General features: G+C 35.9%; 1 long non-coding RNA gene across 2 annotated transcripts in view; it reads right to left on the reverse strand.

Annotated features, from left to right (window-relative positions):
- The window catches only part of LOC125920815 (uncharacterized), a 101,290-nt gene that overhangs the window by 31,500 nt on the left and 56,567 nt on the right, over positions 1–13,223 (reverse strand). The window contains exons 4-7 of one of the 2 annotated variants that reach the window (XR_007457212.1): positions 11,719–11,782; positions 8,745–8,813; positions 5,354–5,510; positions 2,245–2,327 (exon numbers count right to left, since the gene is read on the reverse strand). This is a non-coding gene — a long non-coding RNA (uncharacterized LOC125920815). The remainder of the gene's footprint in view (positions 1–2,244; positions 2,328–5,353; positions 5,511–8,744; positions 8,814–11,718; positions 11,783–13,223) is intronic. The other variant, XR_007457213.1, reaches the window with a different exon arrangement.

Below are 13,223 nucleotides of genomic sequence, written 5' to 3' on the forward strand. Positions count from 1 at the left end.
ACGTTGTATGTTAACTATACTGGAATTAAAATAAGAAACTTAGTTAAAAAAATAAAAATAATAAAAAATAAAAAGACCTTTTGGCAGAATGGATTTTTAGAAAACATGATTCAACTGTATACTGTTGACATGAGACACACTTCCAGTTCAAAGACACAAATAGGATGAAAGCAAAAGGACAGGAAAAGATATGCAGAGTTAAGCAAAAGAGAACTAAACTGGCTTTTTAAATTTCAGACCAAATAGATTTTATGTTAAATTTTATAATTAAAAAGATAAAAACAGTGACATTTAAACAACTAGGCAAAAGGTCATTCACTAAATAGAAGATTTCAATAACATAATAGGCCAAGTAGGCTTAACAGAAATCTATACAACACTCCATCTAAACAGAAGAATACACATTTTTCTCAAGGGCAGATGGAACATTCTTGAGTATACAGTTACGTGATAATTCTTTTTAAATTGGAAATTTGCAATAGTACGAAGTGTGCTCTCTGATCATAGTGGAATGAATTAGGAACCAATAGATATTTGGGGAATTCAAAAATACGTGGAAACTAAACAACATACTTCTACATAATCAATGGGTGAAAGATCACCAGGGAAATTAGTAAATACTTTGAGATAAATGAAAATGAAAATACAACATGACAAGTTTTAGTGTATGCAGCAAAAACCATGTTTAGAGTGAAACTGATAGGGTAAATGTCTATACTGAAAAAGAAGAATTATCTCAAATTAATAATTTAGCCTTCTATTTTAAGGAACTAAGAAGAGTAGACTAAACCCAAAGCAGACTGATGGAAGAAAATAATAAAGATTAGAGGAGAAATAAATAAAATAAAGAATAGAAAGTAACAAAAAAACACAACAAACTTAAATTTTTTAAGTTTCTTATTTATTTATTTTTGAGAGACAGAGTGCAAGGAGGGGAGGGGCAGAGAGAGAGGGAGACAGAATTCAAAGTAGGCTCCAGGCTCCTAGTTGTCAGCACAAAGCCTGACACGGGGCTCGAATCCCTGAACTGTGACATCATGACCTGCACTGAAGTTGGACAATTAACGAACCAAGCCACCCATGTGCCCCCAAATCAACAAATTTAAAGCTGGTTCTTTGAAAAAAATCAACAACTAACATAAACAACAAAATTAATAAATCTAATTTTGTTAAACTAAACGAAGTTAAATAGAAAGAATCAATTTAGTAAAATCAAGAATAAGAGGATGTGATTACTGCCTACGCAGAAACAAAAGGAATTATAAAAAATATTATGAAAAATTGCATGCCAACAAACTAGATAACTTAGATGAAATAGAAAAATTCCTACAAAGAAACAAATTATTGAAACTGACTCAAGAGGAAACAAAATTCAACTAGAACTATAGCATGATAAGAAATTGAATTAATATTCAAAACCTTCCCACAAAAAAAAGCCCACAACCAAATAGCTTTACCAGTGAGTTCTATCAAACATTTAAAGAATGTTTAACATCAATGTTTTGAAAATCTCCCCCAAAATAAAAGAATGGAAAACTTCCCAAATTATTCTATAAAGCTGGTATTATTCTGATACAAAAGCTTAAAACATACTACAAGGGAAAGAAAACTACAAATAAATATTCTTTATGAATATAGAGGCAGTAACCCTCAACAGAATACTAGCAAGACAGATACAACAACATATAAAAAGGATTATAAATCATGACCAGGTGGGATTTATCACAAGGATGCAAGGGTGTTTTGACATAAAAAAAAAAAAGCCATTTATGTAATACATCACATTAATAGAATGAAGAAAAATTTATCATCTCTATAATCTCAACAGATGCAGAAAAAGTATTTTACAAAACCCAACACTCTTTCGTGATAAAAACACTTATTAGTATATATATATATAAAACATCCTAGTTAATGGTAAAAGAATGAATGCTTTCTCCCTCTCCACATTTAAAAAATAGAATAAATGAGTTTGGTAATGAAGGAGGATATAAGATCAATATTAAAAAAGCAACTGCATTCCTTTACAATTGTAGTGAATAATCCCAAAAGGAAATCAAGAAAACTATTCAATTGGAAAAATGTATGGAAAATAATACAACGCTTAAGAATTAATCTTTAAAAAGTATAAGATATGTACACTGAAAACAAAACATAACTGAAATAAACTGGAGACCTAAATAAGTGGAAAGATACCAGTGTTCATGGATTAGAAGACAACATGGCTGAGATGGCAAAACTCACCCCAATGATTTCCATATCCAATGCAACTGTATCAATAGTTCCTCTGCCATTTTGCAGAAATGGACCCACTGATCCTAAAAGTCCTATGGAAAGGCAAAGGACACCGAATAGTCAAAACAATCCTGAAAAAGAACAAATCTGAAGTATTCACACTTCTTGATTCCAAATACTCGCATAAGGTTATACATATGGATCACTAGAATAGTATTGAGAATCCAAAAATTAACCTTGACATTTACGGCCACTTGATTTTCAACAAGCATGCCAAGATATTACAGTGAGGAAAAAATAATATTTTTAGCAAATGCTACTGGGACAACTAGATATCTTCATGCAAAAAAATAAACTTAAACAGTATAGAAAAATTAATTCAGGGGCGCCTGGGTGGCTCAGTCGGTTAAGCGACCGACTTCGGCTCAGGTCACTATCTTGCAGTCTGTGAGTTCGAGCCCCACGTCGGGCTCTGTGCTGACTGCTCAGAGCCTGGAGCCTGTTTCAGATTCTGTGTCTCCCTCTCTCTCTGACCCTCCCCCGTTCATGCTCTGTCTCTCTCTGTCTCAAAAATAAATAAACGTTAAAAAAAAATTAAAAAAAAGAAAAATTAATTCAAAGTAAATCATAGATTAAAATGCAAAAGCTAAATCTATAAAACTCTTAGAAGAAAACATAAGGTTAAACTTTTCCTGACCTTGTATTAGGCAATATTTTTTAGATGATACAAAAAGCACAAGTAAGAAATGAAAAATAGATATACTGGACTCATCAAAATTAAAAATCATTTTTTAGGATACTTTTTTAAAAATACTACCAAAAAAATATAAAGACAATCCACAGATTGGGGGGAATATTTACAAATCATATATCCGATAATAGATTTGTATCCATAAAGTATGAAGAATCCTTACAACACAATAATAGAAAACTAAATAACCCAATTAAAAAATGAGTAAAGGATTTGAACAAACATTTCTCCAAAGGAGATATATGCATGGCCCCAAAGCACATGAGAACACGCTCAATATCATTAGTGATGAGGGAAATGAAAATCAAAACCACACTGAGATATTACTTCACACTGACTGGGATGGTTAGAATCAAAAGGACAGATGATAACGAATGTTAAGAGTGTGGAGAAATTGGAACCCTCAGGCATTGCGGTAAGAATGGGAAATGGCACAACCCCTTCGGAAAACATTTCGGCAGTTCTTCAAATAGAGGTCCCATGGAGTTAAATGTAGACTTACAATATGACTCAGCAATTCCACTCCCAGATCTGTATCCAAAATAACTAAAACAGTATTTTCACTTACCTCAGTGATTCTAACCATTCTAGATTTTCAGCCCAGCCCTTCAATTCAATGATTTACTTTCAATGTCTCACATGAATTTCCAACCTAGCCTATTCAAAATTAAATTCACTACCTTCTTTCCAAAACTTTACTCTCTACCAGTGCTCCATCATCCACCCAGATTCCAATTAGAAATATAAAAATGAAAAGAAAAAAAAAAGAAAGAAATCCAAATGACCATTGATTCTTTCCTCTCCCATCAATGCCAAAACATTATACTCCAAACTTATTCCTTCCCCTTCCTGCCCACTGCCTCAGCCTCAAGACATGTAATTATCTCCTTTTTCAAAATTATACCATCAAAATTCCAACTAATCTCAGTAACTCCATACTTGATCGTCTCCAATCCATTCCCCAGACTGTATCCTATAATGTAAATCTGATTACATCATTCCCCAACTGAAAATCCTTCCCTGGCTCTCAAGTACTTTATCTAAAAGAAATTCAAACATTTACACTGATTTTTAATTATCTGCTTCTACCTAATTCTCCAGCTTCATCATTCATCACTCCACCACTCCTACCTCATTACCCTATCCTCTTGTGATAGGAGATTGCTTTTAATTTTTCAATGTGCTTTGCTCTCAAACCTTTCAAACTGGTTCACACTCCCTTGCTCCCCATATCTAGGACTGCTCCTTTTACTGAAATTCTTCATCAGCCTTCAAGACTTAGCTCAGATACTAACATTTTCTGAAAGAATGTCCCAGATATCCTCACTATGATTCAATAGCCTGATGTGTGTGCTCCCATATAATTCTGGGCATTCTTCTACTACAGCATTTATCACTCTCAGGAAATTGTGTGTTTACACTCTCTGTTAATTTGATTGCTCTCCAGAGCAAAAATTGTATCCTTAACACTGAGTAGAGACTCAGCATATAGTGAATGGGTAAAACCTAAAATATGCAATGGAGAAATGGTTAGCTTATTTGTTTGCTTTTGGGGACAAAGGATTATATATAATAGCATTGGGATGTATCATTTATTACTAGCTTATTAAAATTATAAAATAAAATGCACAGCTATATAAATGTATATATGTGTGCATATGGGCATATATATATGAAACACACACATATATATTGTGGTGTTTCTCCTGACTGGATGGGGGCCCCTAAATGTAGGGCAACCCCATCAGCTGGAAGCCAGCGACATAGGCAGGACAAAGGAGATGTAAGTATATTAAATACACTGAATATACTGCAAGGGAGCAGCAGGCAAGACAGCAAAGGAGAAGTCTGCAAAGAGGCAGTGGGTGAGGGCTGTATTTAAAGGGGGGGTGAGAAGCTATGGGGACATACGGAATTTTTCCTGCCTGGTTGTAATAGTCCATTGGTCAGCTAGGGTTTATGGATATTTTGAGGTGGGCCGCTTAATGGGCCTGTTTGTATTCAGTCATGAGGTTGGGGTCACTCTGGGCCCTTTTGTGCTGATTAAGTTTCTATTGCTCAAGCCTGTTGCCTAAAAGCGGCTTCTATACATATTATACACTGTATGTATGTACATATAAGAAAAACCTACACAAAAGTTGAAAAAACATTAATAGGAGTTCTCCAGGTCATGGGGATTGGATATTTTATCCTTTAGAGATTCTTAGAGATACTTAAATTCTTTAAAATTTTTTTCAGTATTTTCTGTGGGAACAGGTATTATTTTTGAAATAAAAATACTTTCTAAAAGATAACTTGTCTATTTTTTCCCACTGATTCTATCTAACACAGTTTATAAGCCAAACAGAACAAAATTCATTCTCCTACCTTTTTTCCTCCGTTCTGTTGTCCCAAATTAAGCACAAGACTTCCCTGGGCCCAGCCAGGGAAATGAAGATTCTGGAGCTGCAGGCATTGGCAGAGGTTGTAGAGGTAGGTATGGCTCACGGGTTCCATCTTTTTCCCCCTCTTCACGTTGTAGTTTCTAAAGATGATGTGAAAATAAAATTGATTTGTGATGGAATCAAAAATGAGTTCAGTGAGTACTTTGAATGTCTCATGTTTTGAATCACTATGATCACCATTCACAAATTGTAATTAACTGCTTTCTTGTAACTTACTAAGGGAGAAGAGTTGAAAGTGGGGGAGGGAAGAAAAGGTGAAGTTACATCTTTATGTCATAACCTAGGACTAAATATGAAAAATTCACATTTAATCAGACTAAAAAGACAATGTTAAGAGTCGAATGCATATCTGAGATTAAACATTGCACTCTGTTGAAATACTGTTTATCCAAAAATTTACAATGGCTTCTTTCAGAGCAGCAAAGACTGATTGGTAAAAGTGTTTCCATTGGGAAAAATGTCCCGCATTAAAGCAGTTAAAATCATGCTGTAAATAGCATAAGCTTCATATTCTATTAAAAAAATAATGTTTATTTATTTTTGAGAGAGAGAGAAAGAGAAAGATAGAGCAAGAGCAGCAGAGGGGCAGAGAGAGAGGGAGACACAGAATCTAAAGCACATTCCAGGCTCTGAGCTGTCAGCACAGAGCCCAATGCAGGGCTTGAACTCACAAACTGTGAGATCATGACCTGAGCTGAAGTCAGATGCCTAATCAACTGAGCCACCCAGACACCCTGGTTCAGATTCTGTTTTAAAGTGGGATGCATTCTTAGTTTGTAGACTATTTTCCTGATTCTGTTATTAATCTGACTGAATCACTTGGGCATTTGGTCTGAATGTTATAAACTATGTTGAATTTCCATTGAAAACTCTTTCATGTTTAAAAAATTTAGAAGGCATTATAAAACTGTTAGTTCACTTTTCTTTTATAAAACCATGATTCCCAAACAGTTTTTGATGAGGGACAGAACAACATAAACAAGGCAAATGAGTGCCTAACTACACATCTCTTTGTTTTAATCATCTTAAGTCATTGCCTAGTTGTCTTTAAACCCCTCTCTTAAGAATCCCTAGTTAAGAAATATGGTTAAATTCAGGTTTCTCTCAAGATTATGGAGCAAATCCAGACAGAGCAGAGATATATTACCTACATGAAGAAGAGAGATTGTGGGAATCAAGGAAAATCTTAAAGGGGAAAATAAAACACAAAAGAACAATCTGGAGCTTGAGCAAAAAAGAACTTGGAACAGAAAGAAAAAGGCAATGGGCCTTGCCTTCTGATATTTATATGAGTTTTTCCTATGAATATAGACTCTAGTTTATTTGCGTGAATATAAACCTAGTTATTTACAGGAGTATAAACCTCAGGTCTTTTAAAGTATTATGTGGTCTCCCTCCCTTCTCATTCCTACCTGCACTCTCTCATCCCACCTCCTAAGCATTCCCAACCTCATCCCAAATTAGGACAGGTATTCTCTATGCTCTCCCTACTACCACCTCCTATCAGGTACTTGAACTTAAATGTAAATTGGAGGATGATGTTTTAAAACCCAAGGATACCTGAAGCAGGATGACTAGAGCAACAGACCTCTATATTTGACCTCTTTCCATATCTCCCCCACTATGTGTACTTTGTGCTTTTAGCACAAGAGAGGTCCGGGAACTTCTAGAATTCTAAGTAATAAGTGTACTCATTTGTAGAGGATTGGTTCCCTTCAAACAAACCTGGGTCTACACATAAGCATATTTATTAGGTATTATATAATGTGATACTAAGGCCCTGTATCTAATGGTAACATAGCAAAAAGCAAAGTATTTCCCTGTCTTCTGCCCTAGCCTCCACACCCCAGTAATCAAACTGCCATGGTATGGTGTCTCATCTCACCTGTGGGTGAGAAAATTTCCTAAGAAGGCTCCTTTTAAAACATAGATGACTCAGGGGTGCCTGAGTGGCTCAGCTGGTTAAGCATCCAATCAAGCCCAGTATTGGGTTCTGCACTGACAGTGTGGACCTTGCTTAGTATTCTCTCTCTCCCTCTCTCTGCCCCTCCTCTGCTAGCTGTCTCTTTCTCTCTCAAAATAAATAAATAAACTTAAAAAAATGAAACATAGTTAGCTCATAATTCACTAGTAAGTTGCCTACACTGGTTCTTTAGGATAGCTATGACCCAAGAAGACTCATTAGGGAATGAAACATAAGAATAAAATCTGTCCAAAGTCTCAAGGTTACAGGCTGTGGATCCAAGTAAGTATAGTGAAAGAAAGCTGTGTGAAGGGTCACTCGCCTGGGGTTCCAGTCCCAACTCTGCCACAAGGAAGGAAACAAGGAACTTTGCTTACCACAAACAAAGGATGGCTCTCTGAGTTATTCTATTTTTTTCAACAAATCTAAAATTACCTGTTAAATACTTCATTATGATGCCCTGAAGGTAAATGAGATAATTTACTTTATAGTTCTCTGAAAATTGCTGGATACCATACAAATAAAGAGCATCAATACTGTTCTTACAGAAATAAAAAATTTAGAGATTGGGTTGGTTCATGTATATTGGACAGAATGGGATTTATTTTAAGCAGGTCAGTTTCTTTTGAAACTTTTTAATTGATGTATTGTGTATATTCAGAAAAGTGTACAGGTTCATGTACAACTTGATGAATAAGCAAAAAGTGAACACACCCATGAAATACCCACTCAAGTCAAGACATAGAACACTGACACCACCTGAAGTCTCACTTTGTACTCAATCCAATCATCCACTCCTCTTCTCCTCCCCCAAGGCAATCACTGTCCTGATGTCTAATACCATAGATTAATTTTGTCTCCTTGTAAACTTTCTCTAAATGGAATCATACAATCTATATTATTTTCTATTGGACTTTCTTTGTTCACTGTAACTTTTGTGAGGTTGATCTCTGTTGTATGTAGCAACCATTTGTAACTTTCATTGCTGTATAGTAGTTACATGCTGTATATACTAATAAATGAGTATTTACAATATATTTATACAATTTTTTCTGATTATGGACCTTAGGTTGTTTCAGTTTGAGATGACTGAAAATAATATAGATATGAACATTCTTTTCAATGCCTTTTGCTATGCCTGTATATGTATTTCTATTGGATATTTCAAAAAGTGAATTTTCTAAATTACAAGTTTTAGTAGATAATGTCAGATTGCCCCACAGTTTTACCATTGTTTATTCCTACCATTTGGTAAAGGAGTTCTAGTTGCCTGGCACCTGGCATCTGAAATAAAGCATCTGAAATAAGGTAATCCATACTAAAAACAAAGAATCGAAGTAAAGGTTTATACCTTCATACTGAAATCCCCAGTTCTTTATCCCTCCTAACTCTGAGGATGCTGGCAGCAGGCTTTCTCCATCTGTACAAGAAAAGGTTTTATCTGGAGAATCTGAGCCAGTCACAAGAAAAAAGATCCAAACATTTTGACTTAAGATCTCCAATGAGAATAAGCCCAATAAGAATGCTTTAAAATAAAGCCTACCATCAAGTCACAAACACACATACACACACATATACATTTACAAACACTCCAGTAAATTTTTTAGTGTCCAACCTGTATATATAAGCATACATCCAAAAATCACCAGACATCTGAAAAAAGTCTCTAATATGAAAGACAAGTGCAAACAAGCCAACATTGGAAAGTAACTTATAGGAAACAATTTATGCCGGGAGAGAGGAAAAAATATTGTTAATAGTTTCAGAGAAGAAAGAGGAACTATTTCATTCATGAAATAAGCATCAATTCTACAAAGGAGATAATCAAAGAACAAGAAAAAAACCTTAAAAATGTTAAATATTGCCATAGAAATTAAAAATTAATAAAAATGTTAAAGGAAAATATTTTTAAAACTAAATATAAAATTAAAAAAAAAAGAAAATTATAGGATCAGAATAGGATGTACAATATCCACCAAAGAGAAACCAAAATCCTAATAGAGAAAAAGAAAAGAACTAAATTTTTAAAAATGTTGTAGGTAAAATGTTCTGAATTGAAAGATCTAAGATTCCACTTAAAGGGATCCACTGAGTGACCCACAGAATGGATGATAGATGCACACATTACCTATCACCATGAAATTTCAGAATATTAGGAAAGAAGACACGATTCTACAAGAATTCCAGAAGGAAGAAAGATGACATAAAAAATTGGAATAAAAATGGTTTATATCCTTCCCCAGAGAAGCACTAGATATAGTAAAACAAGAAAACAAAAGATCAATGCCTTTAAAATTGTAAGAAGTTATTCATAACTAGGTTTGCATATTTAGCCAAATTATCAATAAAAGGAAGCAAGATAAAGTCATTTTTAGACACGCATGTTATTTAACAATTTATCTCTAATTTACCCTTTCTCAAGTAATCACTGGAAGACATGTTCCACTAGAATGAGGCCATAAACCAAAAAAAAAAAAAAAAAAAAAGAATATTAGGGATCAACTCAAGTGATAGGTGAAAACAACTCCAGGAAAACAATTATAGAACTGATATGCAGAAAACCAGTACCATTTGGAGCTGGTCAAAATGCTAGAAGAGAGATATTGTCAAGAAGGCAGAAGTGGCACATCCTATATATAAGCATACAGAATAACAAAACCAGTATAATAGGAATTTCAGGAAGCTTAAAATAATTTTAAAAAGCAATCACATATGCATTAGACATCACAAATATCCCATTCTCTTCTCTTTCTTGAGAATTCCATATCCCAATATTCTTGCAATTAGACAAGGCCATATGACTGATCTGGGCCAATGAAACGTGAGTAGGAGTAGTATAAATCATTTCTGATCTGAAGCAGTAAAATCCAGGGGATTTTCCACTCCATTCTCCCTCTTTTGCATTAGAGGTTGCTGTTGAGCTGGCACAGCCACAAGATGAGAGCATTCTGGACTGTTAGGTCAATGCATTAAGGGAAAACTGCCCAGGGGAGCCACTGGTCCTTTGCTGGACTTTGTATGAGCAAAAGCCCCTGCGGTTCTGGCATTGCTCATCATTGTGATGTAGATTAGCCCATTCTGTCTAACGCAGTATTTTACATAGTTCTGTCATAAATAACATTTACATGTTCACGGTAATAAAAACAGTAATTATTGTTTTATCCAGAGTCCTGATATAACTATATGGCAGGCATAGGAAAAGTAGTGTGTGAGAATGCTGTGCGGGGTGAGGGAGCTAGGCATCTATGTTGGGGAGGTGGAGATGCTGGGTATCCAAGAGAACAAAATTCTCTTCTTCCACAGTGGAAGTCAATAAATAGTACCTAAAATTCAAAGAAATAGTAACGGAAATGCGTCTTGGCCTCAGCTTTGAACTGTACTTTCTATTTGGAAAAGCCCCTCTTGACAAGCATATAAAAGGCTGATCAAGTGAAAACAGATATTGGGTTTTACTTTCATAGGAGTGACTACAAAAGCTCAGGTTTTTAATGATGGTAAAAGATGTAACCGCTAATTATACTTGCCTGGCTTCCCTGACTCAGAGTGGTGGGGTAGGTGAATTGGTAGCAGGCCATCCTGGCAGCCAGGGATGTGTTTCATTATCAAACCCTTAGTGGCAGTTAATTCAAGGAAGAGTACTCATCTGACATGAGCGGAGACAGTAAGAGTGGAGGCTAAAAGGCCCTCAGCTCAGTACGGTTTGTTCGTTGTTGTTATTGTTTTGAAATAAGACAGTGTGATCCTAGGAGCTATGAGGGGTCTATCTTCCCCTTAATGTTAACTGAAAAGCAAAAGCCAGTGTGCAACATGAGAGGAGGAAACAGATGTACAGGGAGATAATGCCCCGTGTCCTTGTAAAACCCAGTTCCCACCCCTGGAAGCAACTCCTACATGTAAACTAACTCAATTCCTTTTCATACTTGGAGCCAGAGAGTTCTGACTATTAAAACTAGTGCTTACCAACTCAGACCTGGAAAGGCAGCTTAATTCTTTCCTCTGCACCTGAAAATACACATTTCTCAGGTAGTTAGAGGGAAGGAGCTCATGTGGACTCTCTCCTGTGCCTCCACACTTTCTCTGCCAGCTGTGCATGTCTTAGAATTGGCCTCTGGTCCTTCTTTAAAAAGCACTGAAAAGTTTGTCTAGGGAACAGTGTGGAACCAACAGAAAGATTCAAGTCTTGAACTGGACGATTTCACTACCACTCTCACTATGAGCCACATACAACAAAGTTTTTATAGGATATGAAAAAAAAAAAACACTCTCCCCTCTAACGTTTATATCTTTCAGTAGAGGAGACCAACATTAATTATCTCTTTCCCCACCTTTAGAAACTGCTGGAGTCCTTTTGCTGATAGTGTCAGCTCGGGTTTATAGCATCCCACTCTCCTGGAAGGCAAAAAGAGAGTCAAATGCATTATACTACTGAGAGGACGTAAGCTAATGAAGAAAAATGATTAATCGATATTTGTGAGCAACACATTGAAACAAAGAGAGAGTCTGCATTAGCTGCAGAGTGTAAAGCATTTTGTAGAGAGAGCATTTCTGAATCCACTTCGTCATTCTTGATTTAGCAAATGTGAGCTTTTCTTCTTTCTCAGCTAACAGCCAAAATAATTAACACAGAGTTTATGTGAACTTAGAAGGTGCTGCGCTGAGAAAAAGAGAGAGAGAGAGAGAGAGAGAGAGAAATTGTACAAACCCTGTGGCCAAGCCATTTGCTACAAGAAATAGAACTGTGGACATCTGTTTTCTGGGAAGTGCTAGCCTGGAGTGCAAAGGTGACTGAAACTCAGAAATCAGATCAACATTTTCCATCTTCACACCCTATGCAAGTTTCTCTGAGTATCTTGTCAGGAGAAATAAGGAGAACAGGACCAGCTTTAGGTTAAAAATCTCAGAGGAGAGAAATTGATTATTTAAATCAACATTAAAAAGTACATCAAAACGAAAAAGATTTAAAGTGTTTCAATTGCCACTGTCCATTCTAAATTCATACCAAAGCTAAATATTTCAAGCTTGTTATGCGTTTGCCTTTTGAACTGAAAGAGACCCGTAAGATCACACAGTTCTTCATTCTTGCCTTAAATGGCAGAGGAAGAGGACGCCTAAAAGGTTAAGCACAAGTCCAATTTCAGCAGCTGGCAAAGAGCAGAAGAGAATATCAAAGCCCGTCCTCCTGGCTGCTGATTAGTCTCCTTCCACCACGCTGTGCTTTAGGTAAAGTCTGTAAGAGTCCCAGTATGATAATGGGAATAAAGTCACGCATGAGAAGCCTGGTGGTCTCCGAGGAATATCAAACTTCCCACTTGTTAGAAGGCAATTTTTCTTTTCCAAAGAGGGAATGACAGCCTTCTTTTTGAAAGCTATTCAAAGGTACAAATGTGTGAACTTTGAGCAACCCGCTAAGGCAAGCGTATTGCCTAAGCGTAAAAAGAAATGGCGCAGGTAAAATCAGGTGATTTCATGTAGAAATTTTATACCCTGGAGTCTAAATATCTTGATGATCCTTAAAGAACAAAAAAAGCAGGCTCCTTGTCACCACAATTGAACTGCAACTCCATTACTGAATCAATACTCTCGCTAGCAAATATCCCTTATGGAGTAGTGTTGTAACACAAATTACAACAGTTTTGGGAGGGGGGAGTGGTAATGCTGGGAAACTTGGAAAAAATAATGACTTCAAAACAGAATTTATTTAAAAGACAGAACTGAGGCTGGTGGGTGGGGGCATGAATGGCTTACATTTTGATGAATTTTTTAAAAGAAGAGCAGGGTATACACATTTTGTTTTCAAGTTAGAGGATAAAATGATGAAATGGATCTTTTC

This window comes from Panthera uncia, chromosome C2 (assembly GCF_023721935.1).
Source record: "Panthera uncia isolate 11264 chromosome C2, Puncia_PCG_1.0, whole genome shotgun sequence".
Lineage (NCBI taxonomy): Eukaryota > Metazoa > Chordata > Mammalia > Carnivora > Felidae > Panthera > Panthera uncia.